The sequence below is a fragment of the Manis javanica genome, chromosome 7, assembly GCF_040802235.1.
Source record: "Manis javanica isolate MJ-LG chromosome 7, MJ_LKY, whole genome shotgun sequence".
NCBI lineage: Eukaryota > Metazoa > Chordata > Mammalia > Pholidota > Manidae > Manis > Manis javanica.
Genome location: NC_133162.1, coordinates 116,821,077 through 116,840,714, shown reverse-complemented (window position 1 = coordinate 116,840,714; position 19,638 = coordinate 116,821,077). Strand labels below are relative to the sequence as shown.

General features: G+C 39.8%; 1 long non-coding RNA gene across 2 annotated transcripts in view; it reads left to right on the top strand.

The window, feature by feature from the left end:
• LOC108391909 (uncharacterized) overlaps positions 1–19,638 on the top strand; it is a 146,066-nt gene that overhangs the window by 1,972 nt on the left and 124,456 nt on the right. For both annotated transcript variants that reach the window (XR_012133388.1, XR_012133387.1), the window contains exon 2: positions 19,230–19,428. This is a non-coding gene — a long non-coding RNA (uncharacterized lncRNA). The remainder of the gene's footprint in view (positions 1–19,229; positions 19,429–19,638) is intronic.

Genomic DNA, 19,638 nt, shown 5'->3' with positions numbered 1-19,638 from the left:
TGGGGACATTCACTGATGTGTGGACTATGGGAACAGTTCTGGGTGAACTGTTTTTAGATCAGTCTTTGCCTGCCCCAGCCCCACCTAGCTGCCCCCTGAAGGCTCAGACCTCCTCCAGCCATGGAACCAGTGGGCACCAAGTGAATATGGTGTCTGCTGCCATATCCCTTTACAGGCAAGGTTAGGAAATAATGTTTGGCTATGCAAATGTATGGAGGCTGTTGTAGTTTTGGTCCAGCAGCAGGTTCATACTGAGGCTTCTTATTCATGTATGTCCAGGCAATCCCAACAGATCCGCTAACCAAAGTCCTGGCTTCGGTTCTTTGCCACCACCCCACTATGTGGGAAGGCAAGGGTACTCCAGTGTTCTGAGGTTTGCTCTGGACACCCTGGTAAAGGCCAAGAACATCTCCTCTACCAGGCTTCTACCTGTCTATTCCCTAGTTAATAACCCTATGCCCTGACAAGAACACCACCTTGCAGAAGTCTTGGAGTCCTTTCTTTGCTTCCTGGGTCCTGCTTGCAATCCATTCCTGCTTATGAGATGTACTTGAGTTTAGCCCTTATCCTTTGGACTTGTGATTTTGGGCTCTGACTGATACCTTTACCCCACTATAGGATCCCACCATATTTTCTCTTTCTTTCCTTCTCTCTTTCCCAGCATCCCTTTGGCTTCTTCCCATTGCAAGAGTGGGTGTGTCTGAAGCTGAGCTGTCTGTGGGTTAGTAGCTGCTGCTACTAATGGGGAATAAGAGATCTGGGGTTCAAGCTGTGTCTTCTAAAGGTGTGACTGGCCAAGTTATTTAAATTTTCTGAGTCACTATTTCTTAGTCTGTAAAGTGCAAATTGATTATTTAAATCAACATTTATTCATTATTTAAGCCAACATTTACTGAGTTTATACAGATGGAGAAGTGACCTTTGGCCTTGCACCTCTTGAAGCCAGCAAATTCTTTCTACATAATGACAATGTATTTCCCATTTTACTTATTCTATCTTTTCTATATTTTGCCCCATATGTTCAAGAGGACTCCAAGATTCTTTTAGAATTATATCCTATTTTACTAATAGCAGTGAAATTTCAGTTCAGTAGAGAATATCTGTAATTCAGTAGAGCAATCTAACAGCCTACTCCCTATCCCCCAATTTCAGGCTGTTAAGGACCTAAATGTTTCCAGAAATGTAGCTCTCTCATTAAACTGACTTTTAAATTATCAATCTATAACTGTTAGAATATAAGCTTTCTTTTGCTGTAAATTCTACATGTCTCCTAAAAGTATGTATCATTGTAAAATAAGTTAAATTCTTCTTGGTTAAATCAATGAAGAAATAATCTCTGGTCTATATTTTGCTTCAGCTTAAGTGTGTGTGTGTGTGTGTGTGTGTGTGTGTGTGTGTGTGTGTGTGTGTGTGTTAATAGAGTTCAAACACCATTCCACCATTGTATTTATCATTATTCCCACGTTGCTGGTAGAATATTTGTGAGGCAATATTGCTTGGAAAAGAAGTACTTTATCCATTGGGCTAAAATGGTGAATAATAGGAAGTAAAAGTATACTAAATAGAATCTAGAATTCAACTTTGCTCTTTTTGAATGTTTTCTGTATATTTTTTAAAGAACATGGGCCAAATGTAGGCATTTTTCTCCTAATTATATGTGTATATGTGTCTCTATGTAATCTCTCTTATAATACAGGTATAAATAACAAGGTATGTATATACTAATTTTTATTCTGGAGCAGCCTACCTAATAAAGACTAGAAGCTCAAATCTTGTATTTTCTGAAATGACTGGGCAAAAACAAGGCTGATTTATAAACCTGCCAGTATCATGGTATCCAAAAATGTGATGTTTTTCTAACCTGGAGATTGATTACTCTTCAAAATGATTCAATACACCATGCCTAGTTCAATTTTTGTTTCACAAAATAAATAAGAACCTAGTTGTTCTTTTTTACTGATACTGCTTTTCTATCTTTCTTTGGGATGCCTATACTGATTTACATTTTAAAATGTTTTTCCCATCGGAGTCTCCTGCCATTGTGAATGATTCCAAGGGTCTTAATGATTTAGATGGAAGCTGGAAGAAATTATTTTTTATTTACAAGTTTCCAACAAAACGTTATTTACCATAATGAATAGTCAAGTCCTAATAGTGCATTAGTGCATTAATCTTTAGTGCTTTGATAGGCAACTAAGAGCTCAAAAGAAGACCATACTTAGAAGCTAGACTATGTGGTCTCAAGCCTTGAGGCCTCCCATACCCAGGTACCCAGCCCCTACGCACCTCTCTGCTCCTTGGCTTGCTCTCTCCTTCTGAGTTTAGTATGCAGAGATATTGGAGGAGGAGGGGCAGGGATGGGGTGATGCAGGGAGGAACGGGAAGAGTCAGTCAATTGGCCAACAGTTATTTATTGGGGGTCTGTAATGTGCCAGGCACTCCTCTTCTAGGTCCTGGTGATAGAGTAGTGAATAAGAGGCAATCCCTGACCCTCAACTGCTGAACTCTATCCTTCTTAACCGGAAAAGTAGGGGAAAGATGTAGGAGATCAGTAGCATGAAACTGTTGCTGCTCCTATTCTTATTTTAATTTTGAATGGTGTAGGAATATGATAGTTGTCATCACTGCATGTCTCTACGTCTTAGATATTATGGTAGAAGCTCTCCCTACATGTAATAACTGAAAATTCCAACTGAAAAATTACAGTTGATGTGAAAAATCAGTCTTTCTATTTGAGGGACTCTATTCTCTCTAGGAATAGTGACTAGAACGTGCTCATAATACCTTAAAAGTTTCTCCCATCTTTCTGGTCATTCTGGAAAAAAGCTTTACTTCAGGCTTATATCTAGTAAGAAATTCACAGAATCTACTCTCTTGCCCACACATTTCTTCCAAAAATGTGTACCAGCAAATGTGTGTGTAATATTTAGTGTCACCATGAAAGTTGGTGAGGTTTGGTTTGTTAATGTCCAGGATGTAAAATTCAAGACTATTATAAAATTTCCATGTATATATTGGTTACTTTCTTGTTTTATTTTTTTTCAGCACATAATTGAATGCCATTTATGTGTGGTGGTATAGGACTGGAGACTTTTGATAATGAATTTAGTCTAAATGGATTATTTCAAACAGCTTAAATGTGTAAAAATAATGTTCTAGTAATCACATGCATAGTAGTTACTTTTGCAAAAAAGCTGTATGGTGACTTTATTAATAATCTCTATTCATGAAATGGTACCTGCATATCTTACCAGTAGATGATCATCACATTTGTTGAGGATCTGCCAACTTAAAGACACTTTGGGGTCAAAGAAAGAGAGAATTTATTAAAATAGAACTGAAATTAGAACATGCTTCCTTTCTGAATTTCTGGAAATTGTGTTTGGTAATTGACAGCTGTCTTAGTTTATCTGGGTGGCTATAACAAAATACCACAGACTGGGAAGCTTATAAACAACAAATATTTATTTCTCAGGTCTAGAGGCTGAGAAGTCCAAGATTAAGGCACCAACATGGTTGCCTTCTGTCGGGGGGCCCTTTCTCTGGTACACAGGGGCACCTTCTCTGTGAGGTCTCTTTTGTAAGGGTGCTAATCCCATTCATGAGGCCTCTACCCTTCAGGTGCTCATGACCTGATCACCTTCTGAAGACCTTCCATTCTAACACCATCACATTGGGCATTAAGATTTCAACTTTAGAATTTTTGGGGGATACAAGCATTCAGAGGATACCAACAACCTTATTGACAAATAGACAGTCATTTCTTTGGAGCAGATACTGTGGAGGAGTGGAATCTGAGAATGGGTTAAGGTTACATTGTATATGGTCTCCTTTGACCAGATGATTCGCTGCCTTCCCAGTCATGAGACTGATGTGGGAGCAATAGGAAAGTAAGGATAATGACAACATAAGGTCTCTATTGACTTCTCTGAAATAATTTACCCTCGTAATCTTACAACAGAATCATCAGATGATGAAACAGATGTTGGGCAATAATGTCATTTTTGTGACATTTTAAATGGGATGTTAAAGTGAGGTTTCTCTGATGGGAAATTCATGTCATGTTGCAAATCTTTTGGAAAAAAGGCATTATAACTTAATTCCTACAGATGCTCATTAACACTATTTTGAAATTATAACATTATAAGATGGTGGGATTCTCAGGCACCCTGCAGACTTCCACTGAAATTGTGAGATCTTTATTTCTTTGTGTTTATTGTACATGAACATTTTCTAACAGAGCTTGAACTTCCTGCTCACATAGAGACGATGTTTACACTTACTCAGATGGGAATATATGCTAGCAGTATAAATCTGCACCAAGAGGAGTGGTCCCATTATTTTAAATACAAGTCTTATAGAAAATAAGGACCTACTTGTAAAAAGATAATTCTACCGAAGGTAAACCTGCGGAGGCCATGAACCATTTTGATATTTTTATGCAGACAGCAAGCACTCAATAAAGGATGCCAAGTGCTTTGCACCTAATAGGTGTTGCATACATGATTTTCTTCCTCAGTAATTCAATCCACCAGAAAAGCATAGGATTCAGGCTTCTCCCTAAAAGCATTTATAATCCAGGTGAAAAGTTCAAATAAGAAGTGATTTAAGAATGTATTGTAAGGCAGCAGACCATCTGAAGGAAGATAATACAAGACAGATGGATTCAAACTATGAACATGGGTAGAGGGTATATTCATTTAGTCCTGGGTAAATGGCCATCAATGAACAAAATGAGATGGGTGACATAAAAAACAAAGCTAATGCAAAAACAACCTTTTTGGTTTATTTTGTGTCAAGTCCTGAGATAGCTACTCACAAGCATTTTGCTGAATCTTTATAATAATCCCAGTAAGCACAATTATCCTATTTTATAGATGAGGACACTGAGGCTTAGAGAAGTAATTATTGCCTATCAAACAGCTAAGGAGTGGCAGAGGTGCAATTTGCTTTGATTTCTGTTTTGGGTTAATATCCTCTGCTGTTTGCTTCTTGAAACTTAAAGTTTTTACAGTTGTCATAGAGGAAGTACAAACAAAATGAAGGAGAGCTAAGGGTTCTTGCCAGTTAATGCATACCCTAGGAATGAGAGTAATAGACAAGTTTGTAAGCTCCACAGGGGCCAGAGCTACAGCTGCTTTGGAGGGAGTATTTTTTTTAGTACCCCAGGCAGCTCTTCGGCATTCAGACAGCGATGTGTAGTTAACAGACCAGGAGTTATGATGGCTGCAGAGAAGGAGAGACAATGATGGAGACAGTTCCTGCCTTCCTATTTAGTTACAATTTCTTTGGCAACTAGAATATTTTAAAAATATATTTGATGGAATACTGTTCATTGAGGTCCAGTCATGGTGGACCAACGTACTGAAGGAATCCAGGGTATCTTTTAATTTTCCTTATATAGAACATGAGGTTGGGTGCCAAGAAGAAGTAAAAAGAGAATTTCAAATGCATTTAGGACAGTTCTGGGAAGTTAATACCTCTTTGACCACGTATATATCTCTTTGCTGTGATTGTACAAGTCAGTAAAATTCTCAAAAAAATTAGTGATTGCCAAGGTGTACCTTTTGAACATTTTTCAAAAGGAGTGTGGAAGAAAGTCTAAAGGATACTTATTTTTGGCACAGAATGCTTCCAGGTGGTTAGTGTGGATTACAATGGAGTTCCCATCTTCAAAGTAACAGTAGTTGGTTTCTTAGGTGGAGTTGAAGGCTAGGATTCCATTCTCGTAATGTTACGCGAGCTCTGGTAACAGCTGAAGAAACTGGTCATTATTCTTTGCATGATTGTGGTTGCTGAGAATGAGGGTTCATTTCAAGCTAACTGTTTATCTCAGTTGGACTTTACCAACTTGCCATACTGGGTTTGGAAGCTTTTAGAGAAGAAAGCAAGAAGGTGGGGAAATGCTGGAAGCATTTCAGCTCTCATTGAATGATATATACCAAATTTGTATTTTTAAAAAAATCAAGAACTTGAGGACCTATCATAATAAGATTGCAGTCCTGTTCCTTTTGAGTGCTGTAGCTATATTTCTACTTAAAATAATAATAATAATAATTTTCTTCCGACAGTCCCTTTCAAATATTAACCTCTATCAATGTTACCTTTGAATAGTTCTACAACCTCCCATGGTGCAAATGTCTCTGTTTAACTAACACTCTTTATTTTATTACATTCAAAATGTACTTGTGAAAATGAAAGTGCTTTGTATTGCTGTTATAACTCCAACAATGTGATTATTTAGCACTTTTCAGAGACTGATTTCCTTGTAAGTATTTATACAACCCCATGTACCTGCTACGAGCATTGGAAAGGTGCGAACAGTATTAGAAGGTTGGAATTATTTAGCATGTTTTAGAGCAAGAATGACAAGGATTAACAGTAAGAGGGGAACAAAAAGGAACATTTCTAAAAAGTACCATTTTTAGGCTCCTTTTGACAAAACCCTTGGAACATATGTGGAACATAGAATAACCACCCACTGTGTCTGAAAACCAAATTCTAGTTGAAGAAGTTGAATCCCATCCTTTCTGAAGGGCACAACTGAAGGCCCAGGGTTGTTTGATTCTTTTTTGGAAGATGACAAAAGCTTTTGTTCATAATATTCAAATGCACGTAGAATACCAATCAGAAGTCTTATGTTAGATAAGGATTTCCTAGATCTCACCCATGGGTCCATTCTTTAAAATTTCCAGTTTCAAAGCTTGTGAGTTTATTTTCAATTTAAACATTTTTAAAGGAAGAAATTACTTCCCAATTCAGTTACATCTACTGAAATTTCTGACTTAGATTTTCTTGGAAAGCAGGATTGGAGACAATCAAGAATGACATGGGTATTTTGCAACATCTATGACCTGGGAGCCTTAGTCGAAACCTGATGGGATTGTGCAGATTCACATTTCCACTTTTCTCTGTATTTGGAGACCTAAGTATGTTGAAAACTCCTTGTATAGTATGCACTTTCCACCCCAGTTGGCATATATATTTTCTGACCTTGAGAACAAATGAGGTCCTATAATGTGATGATCCCTGGCTCAGTGGTAATGTGAGACAAGCAGAGTATTTTGATAGTTCAGAGGTAGACCTTTACAAAGCAGAGCTACAACACTGGGCGTTATGATTCTGAGCTCTTCTTTCTGCTTACTCCATAATTGCAGTGCAAACAGTCAGTGGATGGCCAACAAACTGTGTTGTATCAGCACAACAGAATATTATGCAACCCTTATCAATTGTAACTAGGAATAAAAGGTAGAGGTTTACAAACTGCTTACACAATAATCAAATATAATATTGCAAACTGATATGGACAGCCATGGTAATAACTATGTAAAGTATGTGTCAGAACTAGAAGTTAACAGGCAAATTGAGAATAGAGGTAAAGTTGGTTTATTTGGGGACTAATTTTTTCCTTTTTGCAAAAAAATTACTATAGTTTCCATCATTTTCTCAATACGTCATCTTTATCCAAACAACTCACTGATTCTTAGTATAATTTGGACAACTAAGAAGATGATGAATTTCTAAAAGGTGTGTGCTTGGGAACAGCATTAAGGCTAAAAGGAACTGGGCCAAGCTCATTACATGAACTTGGTTAAGGTGTTTCTATCTTATGTACAGGGATGTAATACACCATTTTGAAAGAACAGAACTCAGTGAATTAATTAATACCTTGTTTTCTGAACTTTCATGATGATCTTTCTTTTCTGAAAGAAGAGTAGCCAGGTACTTTTTAACTTGGGACTTTAAGCATAACAAGAGAGGGAATACTGGAAAATATTAATAACCACTCAACAACTGTCAAGTGAATACTTTGGCTGTATTCTAGGACCTTTCAGAAACTATGTCTCCAAAGAAGAGGTAGATGGCCCCCTACAACTGAGTTAGAGCCTTAGTTTAGAACTTTGCCATTGAGAGAGACTTTAGGGCTGATCTGTTCAAATAATTTTGCGAATGCCGTAACCTCCCTGGAACTCCAGTATAGGAGCCAGCTGTAAGAGGAGTTCCTCCTGCAGCTCCCCTACCAGGTTGGCTGACCAGGGACGCTCCGTCTGGAGCTCCCAGGTCAGCCTGGTCCTTCTGGTTCCTGATGTGGGACGGCATGGCTTGGGCTCTGTTTCTAGATAGGAATATGGGTCTCCTGACACCCAGCCAGTGGTCTTTCTATAAACCAGTGGTTTTCAGACCTTTTGTGGATTTCCAGGACACAGTGGAATGGCCTCTGGATGACAGAAGAGGGTAGTATGTAAAGGGGGAGAGAGAGCAAGAATTGGGGCTCTTTATCCCATCTTTGACCAGAGTGACTCTACTCTTACCTTTTAATATAATGAGGTTAATTTTAACATCCCTCTAGGGAAAAGCTTCCCGTTGCCAAAAAGAGAGATGAAGGAAGGAAGGGAGAGACCACTAAGGACTATCTTTTTTCATTCTGTTTTATTTTTTCTTAACAGTCTAATTTTAAAGTGCCTGTATCTCCTTTTTTTTTTAAGCTCCTATTCCAGAGATGAAGATGGCAAATACACACATGTACATACGCACGCACGCACGCACGCACACAGACCATTTTAGAAAAAAAACGTGAACAATGGAAGCTGGATGGCGAAACAAAATTCCTGACCAGAAAGTGGGTGCTTAGCAACCAGGACCACAATGTTTCTGGCCTGGCCACATGGATTGATTTTATTTTTTAAAGCTCTGATAATAGCTGAAGACTCTCCTATGGTCTGGAGTAGTGATTCCCTGTGTGTCTTGTGGGGTTATTTTGTTTGACAGACAACAGTCTGCTTTCCTCTCACCTCACCTCTTTACAGGGAGGGTGCTTCTGGTCATGTGCCAAGTCTCCTCGGACCAGCATAGAACTGTGGGCTACCAGTTGTGGACAGCTGTTCTACAAAGCACTAGTCCAGAACCAAGAGGCTTCTTAAATGGAGAATGATGGGCTGTGGACCTGCTGAAAAGACTCTGATGACATAGTTCAAAGATACAGTAAAAAGAAATAGATGAAGTGGGGTTTATAGGAATATGGGTTTAAAAGATTTATGGGGTGGAGGTGGGGGTGGGTAGGTTAGGGTGTTCAGCTACGAGATGAAGGAGAAAACATGTTTTGTGCATTCAAACTCTATTCCAAATAAAATCATTGGTAATTTTTCTGTGTGAAGAATGGATAGCCTGACATCTTACTGGACTTGGGAAACAAACATCACGGAAGCAACACTGATATGACAGCAGACATATTTGTGTTATTTCAGTGGACCACTGATAACTATGATGGTCGTTCTCTTCAAACTAACCTAGAGATAGAGAGAACCTAGTCCAATAGGCAAATTTAAAGAGTATTAGAATAAACATTAATAAACTAAAAAAATTGATTGTTTTCAGACAGTACCTCATTCTAGTGTAAGTTCTTTGTCCATGACTGCCTTATGTGCTTACATATATATTTGATGACTTGACTGTCTATAAATCTGATTTAGCAGATGAAACCTTGTTCCCTTTTAGACCATACTATGGAATCCCAGGAAATGGCCATTCTCTCAGCTAGAGCCACCCAGAAAATAGCCTTTATTTGGACAGCTTATAAATGCTTGGGAAAAGCATGGGAAATGGTTATGAAAATGGAAATTTCTCAATTTCCTGTCATTTCCCCTTTCCTTCTGGCCAGGCAGAGTTCTCTAGCCCTACATTCAGCAAGACCTATGCTCCTTCCCTCTCCTGGGACATTCTCGGGGCAAGGTGGGGGAGTGGGCATTTCTCCTGGGTTCTGGGCAGCCCTGCATTCCGAGGTGTCTGGGGAGATCCACTTCCTCCTGCATTGTGCAGAGTTGCAGCCCTTCAATAATCATTTGGCTTCTTGGCTTGGCTTTGTTTGTGGGGGTGTGTTTTTCCTGTTTTCTAACTATCATTTTTGTTTGGTGGGGTGGGAATATCTTTGTCCAGATGGTCCCCATCCCAGGACATTTCGCAGTGTATCTGTCAGCCAGAAACCACCGGGGATTTTTTTTCTTTTGCCTCAAGAAGGTCCCTCAGTTTGCTCCATGTTGCCAATTCTTCTTATAAATCTCAAGACATGTTCCCTTTGCAAAACAACTCTCTGAAAACACACACACACACACACACACACACACACACACACACACACACACACGCATGCACATACCATTTTACTGGTTAAAAAATTAGTCTGTGGCAAATTTCAAAGGCAAACTGCTAAAAAGGGATAAATTTTATCTCTTCAAAGAGACTGGCAAACCTTCCTCCTTACATGACTGCTTTTTAAGCAAAGCCCTCGGCCCCCCACAGTGCTCTTGGAGCATGTGTCCCTGGATGGAGACCCCACAGAGACTGATCCCCAGGACACACCCTGGCCTGACCACCTCCCACCACCCCACCCCAGAACAAACCTGAGTCCTTTGAAAAAATTCACATGGAATAAGCCAGAATGCAAATGAAAGCCGTGCAGTCTATTGGAAGCAGCATCATTTGTGTTTATTATGCTCTTTCAAGCAATGCTGTATCCCCCTTTGTCTCATTTTCTTGCAGCACAGTAGACATCTGCTCACGACTGAAATGCTTAGAACTTGAATCCTTTGGGCTTGGGGAGGTGAGGGGGAAGTGGGGCTCCTTCATCTAAGTGTTGCTTATAAGCCTCACTGTGGTAATCTTTTGTGGAGCAATCTTTCTTCCTTCTTTCTTCCTTAGCATAGCCCAGTCCTCCCCGCCCCCTATTGTCTTGCAGTCTGAGGGTCTATCTAAGTAAAGGATGTTGTGTTGGATGACTACTCCTGATGAGGGCTTTTAAACACTTTAACATGTGGCGTCATTGTTATAGCTGTCATTGCTGGTTTGGAATTTATTCTCCGCTCTGAGAAAGGCTTTTAGCGATGTGTCAGGCAGCACGTCAGCAGAAATTGCCAACAAGTACGATTTATCCTCAGCCTCTTTGGGCTGGGTGAGTACTGCCTCAGGCTGCTTCAGATCTGAGAGGCTAGAGCCATGCCTTGGTGCCCTACATCTGCCCTGTTCCAGCAGATCATTTTATTTGTAGGGTTACAGACATTTTCAGTGGCATATTCCTGAACCTGCTTTCCTTGATGGTAGATAACTTAGGAAAGTGGCCTCCTCTCCCCTCACTGCCCTACTGCACCCCATGTTTGCACTTACTTTCTCCCCACAATGCAAGAACATTAAGGACAAAGTCAATTCCATTCTACTTATGCAACTCTAACTTAAAGAGAGAAGAGTTGCTAAGATTGCTTTACAGGGATGCTTATTGCAAGATAGTTTGTAAATAAGGCCTTGGATTCAGTAATATGGTACTTCTCATTCAATGGGATGATTCTTAGTCAATGGAATACTCTGCAAGTATTTTTATTAAATATATTTTTAATTCATGTTAACAAAAATTTGATAAGCAAAAAATAACTTCCCAACCCAAATGTCCATCAACTGATGAATGGATAAATACATTTGTGGTATATTTGCACAATGGAATATTATTTGGCTTAAAAAAGCAATAAAGTACTGAGTATACATGCTACAACATGGATAAGTATTGAAAGGATCATGCTAGGTGAAAGACAGATAAAAAAGGCCACACTATTGTATTACTAGTATTCCATTTACATGGTGTCCACAATAGACAAATACACAGAGACAGACAGTAGATTAGTGATTACTACCATGGACAGGGCAGAGGTGGGAACAGGGAGTGACCGCTACCGGATATTACGTTTCTTTTTTGGAGTCATGAAAATTCTCTGTAATTAGATGGTTGCAAACTCTTAGTATACTAAAATCCACTATATTATATATATTAAAAGTTTAAATTTTATATGTGAATTATATCTCAAAAAAGCGTTGTTTTTTTAAAAAGACTAAAGGAACTAAAGAGAAAAAGAGCAAGTTACCTTGCTGCATGCACTTATGATCTTGTTTTAGTAAAAACAAACATATTGTATATAGTATTATACTTACTTAAAATTATATTTGTATTTATATATATTAATAAAAAGTAATGAAATACATTAAGTATATTATTTATATACATAAAAAATACCAGAATGGTACAGTTACCATGGTGGAAGAAATTATGAGAATTTTGCATTTTCCGATTCTTTGTACTTACTGTGTTTTTTCTGATTACAAAATTATTCTGGTTACTTTTATAGAACTTTAATGATGATATCATTTTTTAATTTAAGAGAGAAAGAGTTAAATGATGGCTGCTTTAGACATACTTCAAAATGTTTCTCTTTGTCTTAGAGGGACACTATGGGCCTAGGAATAGAGCACCAAATGAGAACCTTCAAATATTGAGTCAGAAAAGTTATTCTTTGTTCCCCTACTTCCATTTTCTCCCACTCAGAAAATAATATCTCACTAAATATATCATTTGGAGTTCATGACAGAGATAACATGGGGTGGAGAGTAATTTAACATTCATTGAGTGTACTGTCAATTATATTAACAAATGTTGTTCATAGCTAGAGCCAGTTACATTTGACACTTCCATTTACATTCTTTTGGAGAGAACTGAGTCAAATAGTCATACCTAGCTAGCAAGAGAGACTGGAAAACATTGTTTCTAACCATTTGGCAATAGGCCCCTTCAAGAACTATGATAGTTTGGGAGAAGGGATGAGTGGATTTTAGAGGAAACTAGCGGACTGACATGCCATTCGTTCAGAGAATATTTTTCAAAAGCAGCAAAACTACATTTTACATGAACAAATTGGATTATTATGGGAGACAGTATAATCATTGGAGCTGTTTAGAAATATATAATCAACTCTTTGATTTGAATGGTTTTTGGTTACTCATCTCCCATAGGCTGGTTGCTAAATTAAATAGTCCATAGAAGCCAATTTTAGCTATGTGATTATTAGCATTCTTGATCTTTGTTCTTTTTTATTTTAAACAGAGAAGATACCCTGTAAGTAATTCATGTTCTTATTTACCTTTTGTATCTAATTTTTACCAAGTGGTGTCACATCAGGGTGGCTTTTCTATACAAAGAACTCATCATGTTAACTTAAGCCCTGTTATAATTCTTGTATTAGTGTAATGCTAGTTATTGTAATGAATAAATTCCCAAATTTCAGTATCTTAAAGGAATATTTTTTTCTTGCTCAGGCAGTGGTGTACTATGAGTGTCCAAATGGGCGGCTTTCGATGTAATGAGCCGAGGACCCAGGCTCCTTCCTTCTTTTGACTACCAACTCTTGGTCTCTGTAGTCCTTAATTTCTGGCTAGTGGATGAGGAGAAAAGGAACCTGGTAGAATGGGAGGTTTTTATGGTCCAGGCCTGAAAATGGAGCACATAACTTCCATACACCACCCATTGGCTGGACATATCATATGAACACATCTAACCAAAGAGATACTGGGACATGTAGTCTGAGTACAATTTCTTGCCTAGGAGGAAAGTTGGGGAGCAATCAACTAGTTTCTGTAACAATTCTTTATCTCAAAAGAGATAAAGCCTAAACTCTTTATCAAGGACTACAGGGTCATTGATGGTTTGTTCCTGTTTACCTTTAGAGCCTCATCTTGAGCTTTATTCCATTTCAGGCCACTAAATCATTGAGGTGTTAAAGTGTTGATCATTCATGCAATAATATCATTTGCCCATAGAACAGTGACTAGCAATTATTCAAATCTTTTTATCTTCTTATCTTTAGTCCCATGAGACCAACCAGTTTTTATCAACACTTCCCACCAAAAAAAAAAAATTGTGGATAATATTATTCAACCACTGTTTAAAGTTCTGTGAGATAAGTGTTGTTTTGTTTGTATTTACTTATTCATTTAGTTTTGCATCTCAGCAAATCTTGAAGACTACGACAGAAAGAGTTTCCATTTATACACCTGGGAGAATTTGTTAATTTCCTAAAGGGCTGCTTGGTTTTTATTCTCTTATCCTCCTGGATAGTTTAACTGGAGTAACCTAAGACACTAGTTCCCAAACATTGGTTTACTTAAGAACCACATGAGAGGTTTGTGGAAAGATGATTTCAGGACCCTGTCAGAGAATCTGAATAAATAAGACTGATTTGGCATCCAAGAATTTTGCTCATGAATTGGGCATGAATGGTTCATGAATTGTGATTTGAGAATTACTAGCCTAGCACATTAGAGAGTATAGAGTAGTGGGCAAGAATACTATGCAAATGTATTCATAGCTCTGTTACTGAATAGCTCTTGGCAATACTGGGAAAGTTTCTTAACCTCTGGGAGTGGCTGAATGGGGACCAATGAAATGCTATAGGAGCTCCTGTTAGTGTTCTACTGGCTTTGCTTCTAGAAGCCTGCCCTCCCTCCCCTTTGGTAGGCTTACCCCATTCCTGTAGCTTTCTGGTAAAAGCTGAGTTAATAGGGTAGGAATTTGGGGTGAGGTTTTTGTGGGTATTAAGATGTAGTACAGATAAGGGACCTAAGAATACATGAATTTTGCCTTGGTCACGTATACTGTAGGAAGTTTCCCAGGAAGCTCCACCCATGAGAAAAGTAACCCAGGAAAACCAAGCTTTACTTTGCTGGTGCCTGGTTGAGTATCTCCTTCACTGATAGGACTCTTCTGTGAAAACTGTTTGGTATAGATGGCCCAGCCAATGGCCCACAAAGGCTATTCTTCCTCAAGTTCAAAATCTCTGAATGTTAATGACTTTGACAAACTGCTAGATACAGAGATGCATGCTACATTACATGCCTTTATGATCATGCTTGAGAAGAGAGAAGAATCAGGACCCTAGGATATCCTGGCACAGTTTATCCCATAACCTTGGGGAAGAGAAGCAAGTGCCACAAAAGAAAGTAAGAAGACCTGTGCACTCAGGTGAGCATCTGTGACTCATCCAGGAGGTCAGAAGCTGGGAATAGTAGAGAGAAAGCCATGCATAAGTGGGTGACCTTTAAGTGTACAGTGATTCCACTCACTGGACCATGGCTCCCTCGCTGCCAGCTGGGACCTTGTCTAGAGGAATGAGAATGTGCAGCTCAGTGAACAGAAGAGGAGAAAAAAGCATCAAGACAACCAGTTCCCAAGTAGATCTTGGCTTATCCTGTGAAACCCACCACAGGGAGAGAGTGAAATGGCGAGGTCCACGGCAGATCCTAGCTTGCTTACCTGACCATTTACCCACATGGACACAGGATGACAGAGAGGAAGATGGCCAGGGAGATCTGGCTCAGCCCACGAGACTGGCTATATGGCACGATAACATACAAAGCCAGAGCAAGATGACCGACTCAGGTCAGGTCATAACTAACCTAGGACATGGAAGCTGGAAGTAGAAAAAATAGTATATCCTTGGTGGGGTCTTTTAATCACAGTGGCCCTGCCCAGTGTGTCTCTGCCCCTTCCTACTTCTAAATATTAGTTTCCTCATCTGTAGAATGGGTTGATATTAATAAAAATGTCAAAGGAGAGAACGCACATAGCACCAGACACATGCATAATAAGCACTCAAAAAGTTAACTGTTTAGTATTGGTTTTTTAGGGAAAAATAATATATAGGTAAAAAATGGACCTCCAGTTTCTTTAAATACATATAGCTCCCTTCGTCTAAGGAGATCAAAGTGTTTTCCTAGTTGTAATCATAGTTGTGTAATATTATCTTGGTGATTTGAAATAATCTGAGATAAATGGAAACATTTGGAATGCAGAACTAAGTCCAGGATGTATTCTCAATTCAAAAATACTTTCTGGTAGCATACTCGAGTTGATGTGAGCATTTCCCTATGGTTAGAACCCAGAAGTGTTGCCATCTCTTTCCCTCTATCATCCATGATAGTTTGGGCTGGTCTTTGCACCCCAGAGTGAATTTGTAGTTTTTTAGATAGAATTGTCTCAACATTGGGGCTGAACCTGTGGGTGATTTTGCTGGTCACACTACGCTGCAGAGCCAGAAGGGGAGAAGGGAGGGAGACAAGTCGCTGGGTGCATGATCCCTTTTGAGGGGGTTGGCTTTTAAGTGCCTAATCTTCCCTCTGTTGCACAGGCCTGGAGTGTCTCTGTCTCTGTAATAAACTTTCTGTCTCTTATTTCTTGTAACTACAGTTGAGTAATATCCATTTTGAATTCCAGATACAAACAGGCCCAATTCTAGGAATTCTGGCATTTAGAAGCACAGGCTATTACATTTTGCAGAGACTTTTAAGATTATCTTCCTCACCCTCCTCAGTTTATACATTACAAAACTGAGTCCAAGGAAGGTCAAATAACTTGTCAAAAGTCATAGAGCTGGTTACTGGAATAACTCAGATTATAGTGTATGTTGTATAACAGTGGTTAAGATTGGTGGAGAGCATGGTTTCTGTAATTCACATTATCACTGACAAGTCTTCCCCAAATAAGAAAATAGGAAAGTTAATTAACTCCTCTGTGCCTCAGTTTCCTCAGATGTAACTGTTGGTAAAAGTGGTACCTACCCATAGGTTCTCCTGAGGTTTAAATTAAATTGGGTAAAACATGTAAAGGGCTTTTGGAACAATGCCCAACATTAGTAAAGCAATAATGTAATCCATTCCCATTAATTTTACATCACAGTTCTTTCAGTTGGGGCACACGATTTTAGGTAACCAGAGATAGGTACCAATTTCTTCTTGTGAAAACACATCCTGACTCTTAATAATTTTCATCCCCTCCACTGACAACCACCCCGTCTAAGTCCTGTTCTCTGTCACTGTGATCACTGCAGTAGCACCTTCCTCGGTCCTCATCCTTCCCCTCTCATCCTTTGTTCTAGTTATTGACAAACTGAACAAAATGCTCACAGTTCCGTGGGTCAGGAACTCATAATTGCTCAGCAGGATGGCTTGTCACCTAGAGCAGCCTAACCCAGTGCTTTAAAACTCTTACATGTCCACCCACCACACTCAGGGTACAAATCAGACCCTTTACGATGGCCTGTGAGATCTTAGACATCAGGCCCTTGGTTGACTTTCTAACCTCATTTCCTGCTACCTTTTCAAACTGTATTCTCCAATGCGCTAACTAAAACTTCACTGTTACTTCTTATGCCCTTTCCCTGCATTATTTTTCTTCATGCAACTTATCAGTACATGACGTTGTATTTTTTTCTATTGATTTGTCCAACTCAGCCCCTCAAGTGCAGGTCCATGAGGGCAGGGACTTTAGTCTGTTCCTTATCTCCATTGCCCTAGACCAGTGTCTGGCACATAGCAGTGCTCTAAATATTTATTGAATTTATGAATGGTATTTTTTGTATTGTTTCTCTGCCAGGAGAAAAGCTTCTGTTTTTGTGTACTTGACTTTTTGCCATACTTTCTTTCCTGGAGTGGGTGTAACCTTGGTGTCAATCAAATGTATTTACCTAGGCACTATAAGGAGGGAAAATACAAAGAGAGACTATTGTCCTTCCTAGCCCTGAAAGTCATCTCGCCAAGGCCCCAAACAGGGTGAACAGAGAATGGTCCTTTGCTCTGCCCTCTCCAAACCCCTGCACACAGAATTCATGAGCATAATAAAATGGCTGTTGTTTGCAGTCACTATGTTTGGGGGATGGGTTCTTGCAGGGAGAGAGAACTAGAAGAGAATGGAAACCACCCAGCACAGCCCCTTGTGTGAAGGAGGCCATCTCGGCATGTTTGTCCCCCTCTCCTTTCCTTCTGAGTCTAACAGGAGGCCAGGGGAGAGGGACATGCCTGCAGACTTTATGGAGTGGTAGGTTTTGAGTTAGGTCTTAAGTGTAGGACAAGTTTTCAATAGGGAGGTGAAAGGGTGTGACAGAAACATTCCAGGCAGGGAATGGAGGTGGGAGTAGGCATGGTTATACCAGAGACTTAGAATAAGTCTTCAGATGAATCACTGTTGCAAAAATGCAGTGGTCAGCCCCAGCTCCTTCAGATGGAGATGAAACTGCTCAGAAATGGAGGGACTTCCTAAGTAGCTACCTCTGTTGCGTGCGGAGAAGTGAAATGTGCTGACCCGCCCTTCCCACCAGGACCCTGCTCTCCAGGGCTGGGCCTCTCCAGAAGAAAGGCCTAGAAATTGAGGGATGCGAGGGTGCTCACACTTGCCCTTGCTTCTGACTTGGGACATTCACCGTGCCTGCCTCTCTCCTCTCCCATCTCTGGTTAAACTTCAGGCCTTTCCTTACCTCACTAGCTTTATCTCCTTACTCTTTACTCATGGTTTGAGGCTTTTCATTTCTCTATGGCCCAATAATTCTTTTCAGCTGTTTCCTGAGGAGTAGAAATAAAAATAAAATTTTGCCACTTCTCACACTTTAAAAAAACACAGATGTCTTCTAAAAAAGGGGGGGGGTGATCTGTGAGTATATATTTACCATTCATGCTCACCCTGTTTACAGGAGGGAATTTATATTAAAAACACTCTATGAGACAGCATTCTTTTCAGGGGTGAGGACCATGACTTCTGGGCACATTATGGACCTTGTGTAGGATAGCTGAATAAGTAATGAGTTACCATGGAAGAATTTTCAATTCTTAGTGTACAAGAAATCCTTTTACTTCAGTGGGGCAGCAGAGTTGTCACCACCACGTTAGAACTGAGTCTGGGAGCTAAGCTGAGCACCCCAGGCCTCTTCCCTTTCCACACCAAGGCAGAACCAGGAGTCTGAGACACCCACTGGAGTAGGATTCAGCACGACCTGACGGCAGATTTCTGATCTTGGCCTGATCAGTGTTATCAGTCATTATTCTAGGTCAATTTCAAGGCTCCCCCCAGCAAACAAGGGCATAATGTTTACTTCATTCTTCCAACCTGAGGGTTTCTATTTAGAAACAAAGTGGAGAGATGTTTCTTGGTATGTGAAATCATTAAAATCCCAGTAATTCTTCTGTTCAGAGAGCAGATGAGTACCGGGCCATTGGAAGGCAACTGTTTTTTCAAAAAATAAGGTTCCTGTAAACTCAGTTGGTTCTTCCTGACCCTTGGATAAAATCTTGGCTAAGCTCAGAATTTGTCTTCACGTCTTCTGGTAATAAAATGTTTTCTAGTCACTTTAGTTGGAAAGAAAACGTGACTCAGTTCCTTTTATTAGGTCCAGTTTAGTGTAATGATCAGAAGTAGGAACCTCATTCAAAGGTAAAACATGAGGCCTCTGCAGGTAGAAGGCTGGAAGTGGGCAAGGGAGCCAGGTAAGAGGTCCCTGAATGGCTTCTGCATTTCTCAGTGTTATATTTTTAACCTTTCTCCCCCAGCTTGTTAACCATAGTTTCTGGACCTTCATTCTCACCTTTATTTGCAGCTTGAAGTTGAGGGCTGTATATAAGACAAAAAGGAAGTCACTGAGGGCTCTTACATGACTGGGACTACGGTGAGCTGGCTCCGGAGTGCGGCAGACTAGGCAGAAGATCCTGTGGAGAACTTCTGAGTCTTTGGAGCACCCCTTCCTGAACAACCCATCACGGAGGGTCTTTGGCCTGCTGTGCTGCCTCACCTGTGAGGTACGTTCTGGCTGCCTGCCTGGCTTCCCGTCCTCAGCTCTGTGCATCAGGGGATTTATCTCCAGCACATTTCTGCTGAGGTTTCCCTGTTCCTCCAGAGGGCTTTCTTATTAGTTTTTTATTGCCATGAAACAAATTACTACAAACTTAGTGGTTCAAAACAATGTCGGCTTATTATCTCACATTTTCTTAGGTCCAAAGTCCAGGCAC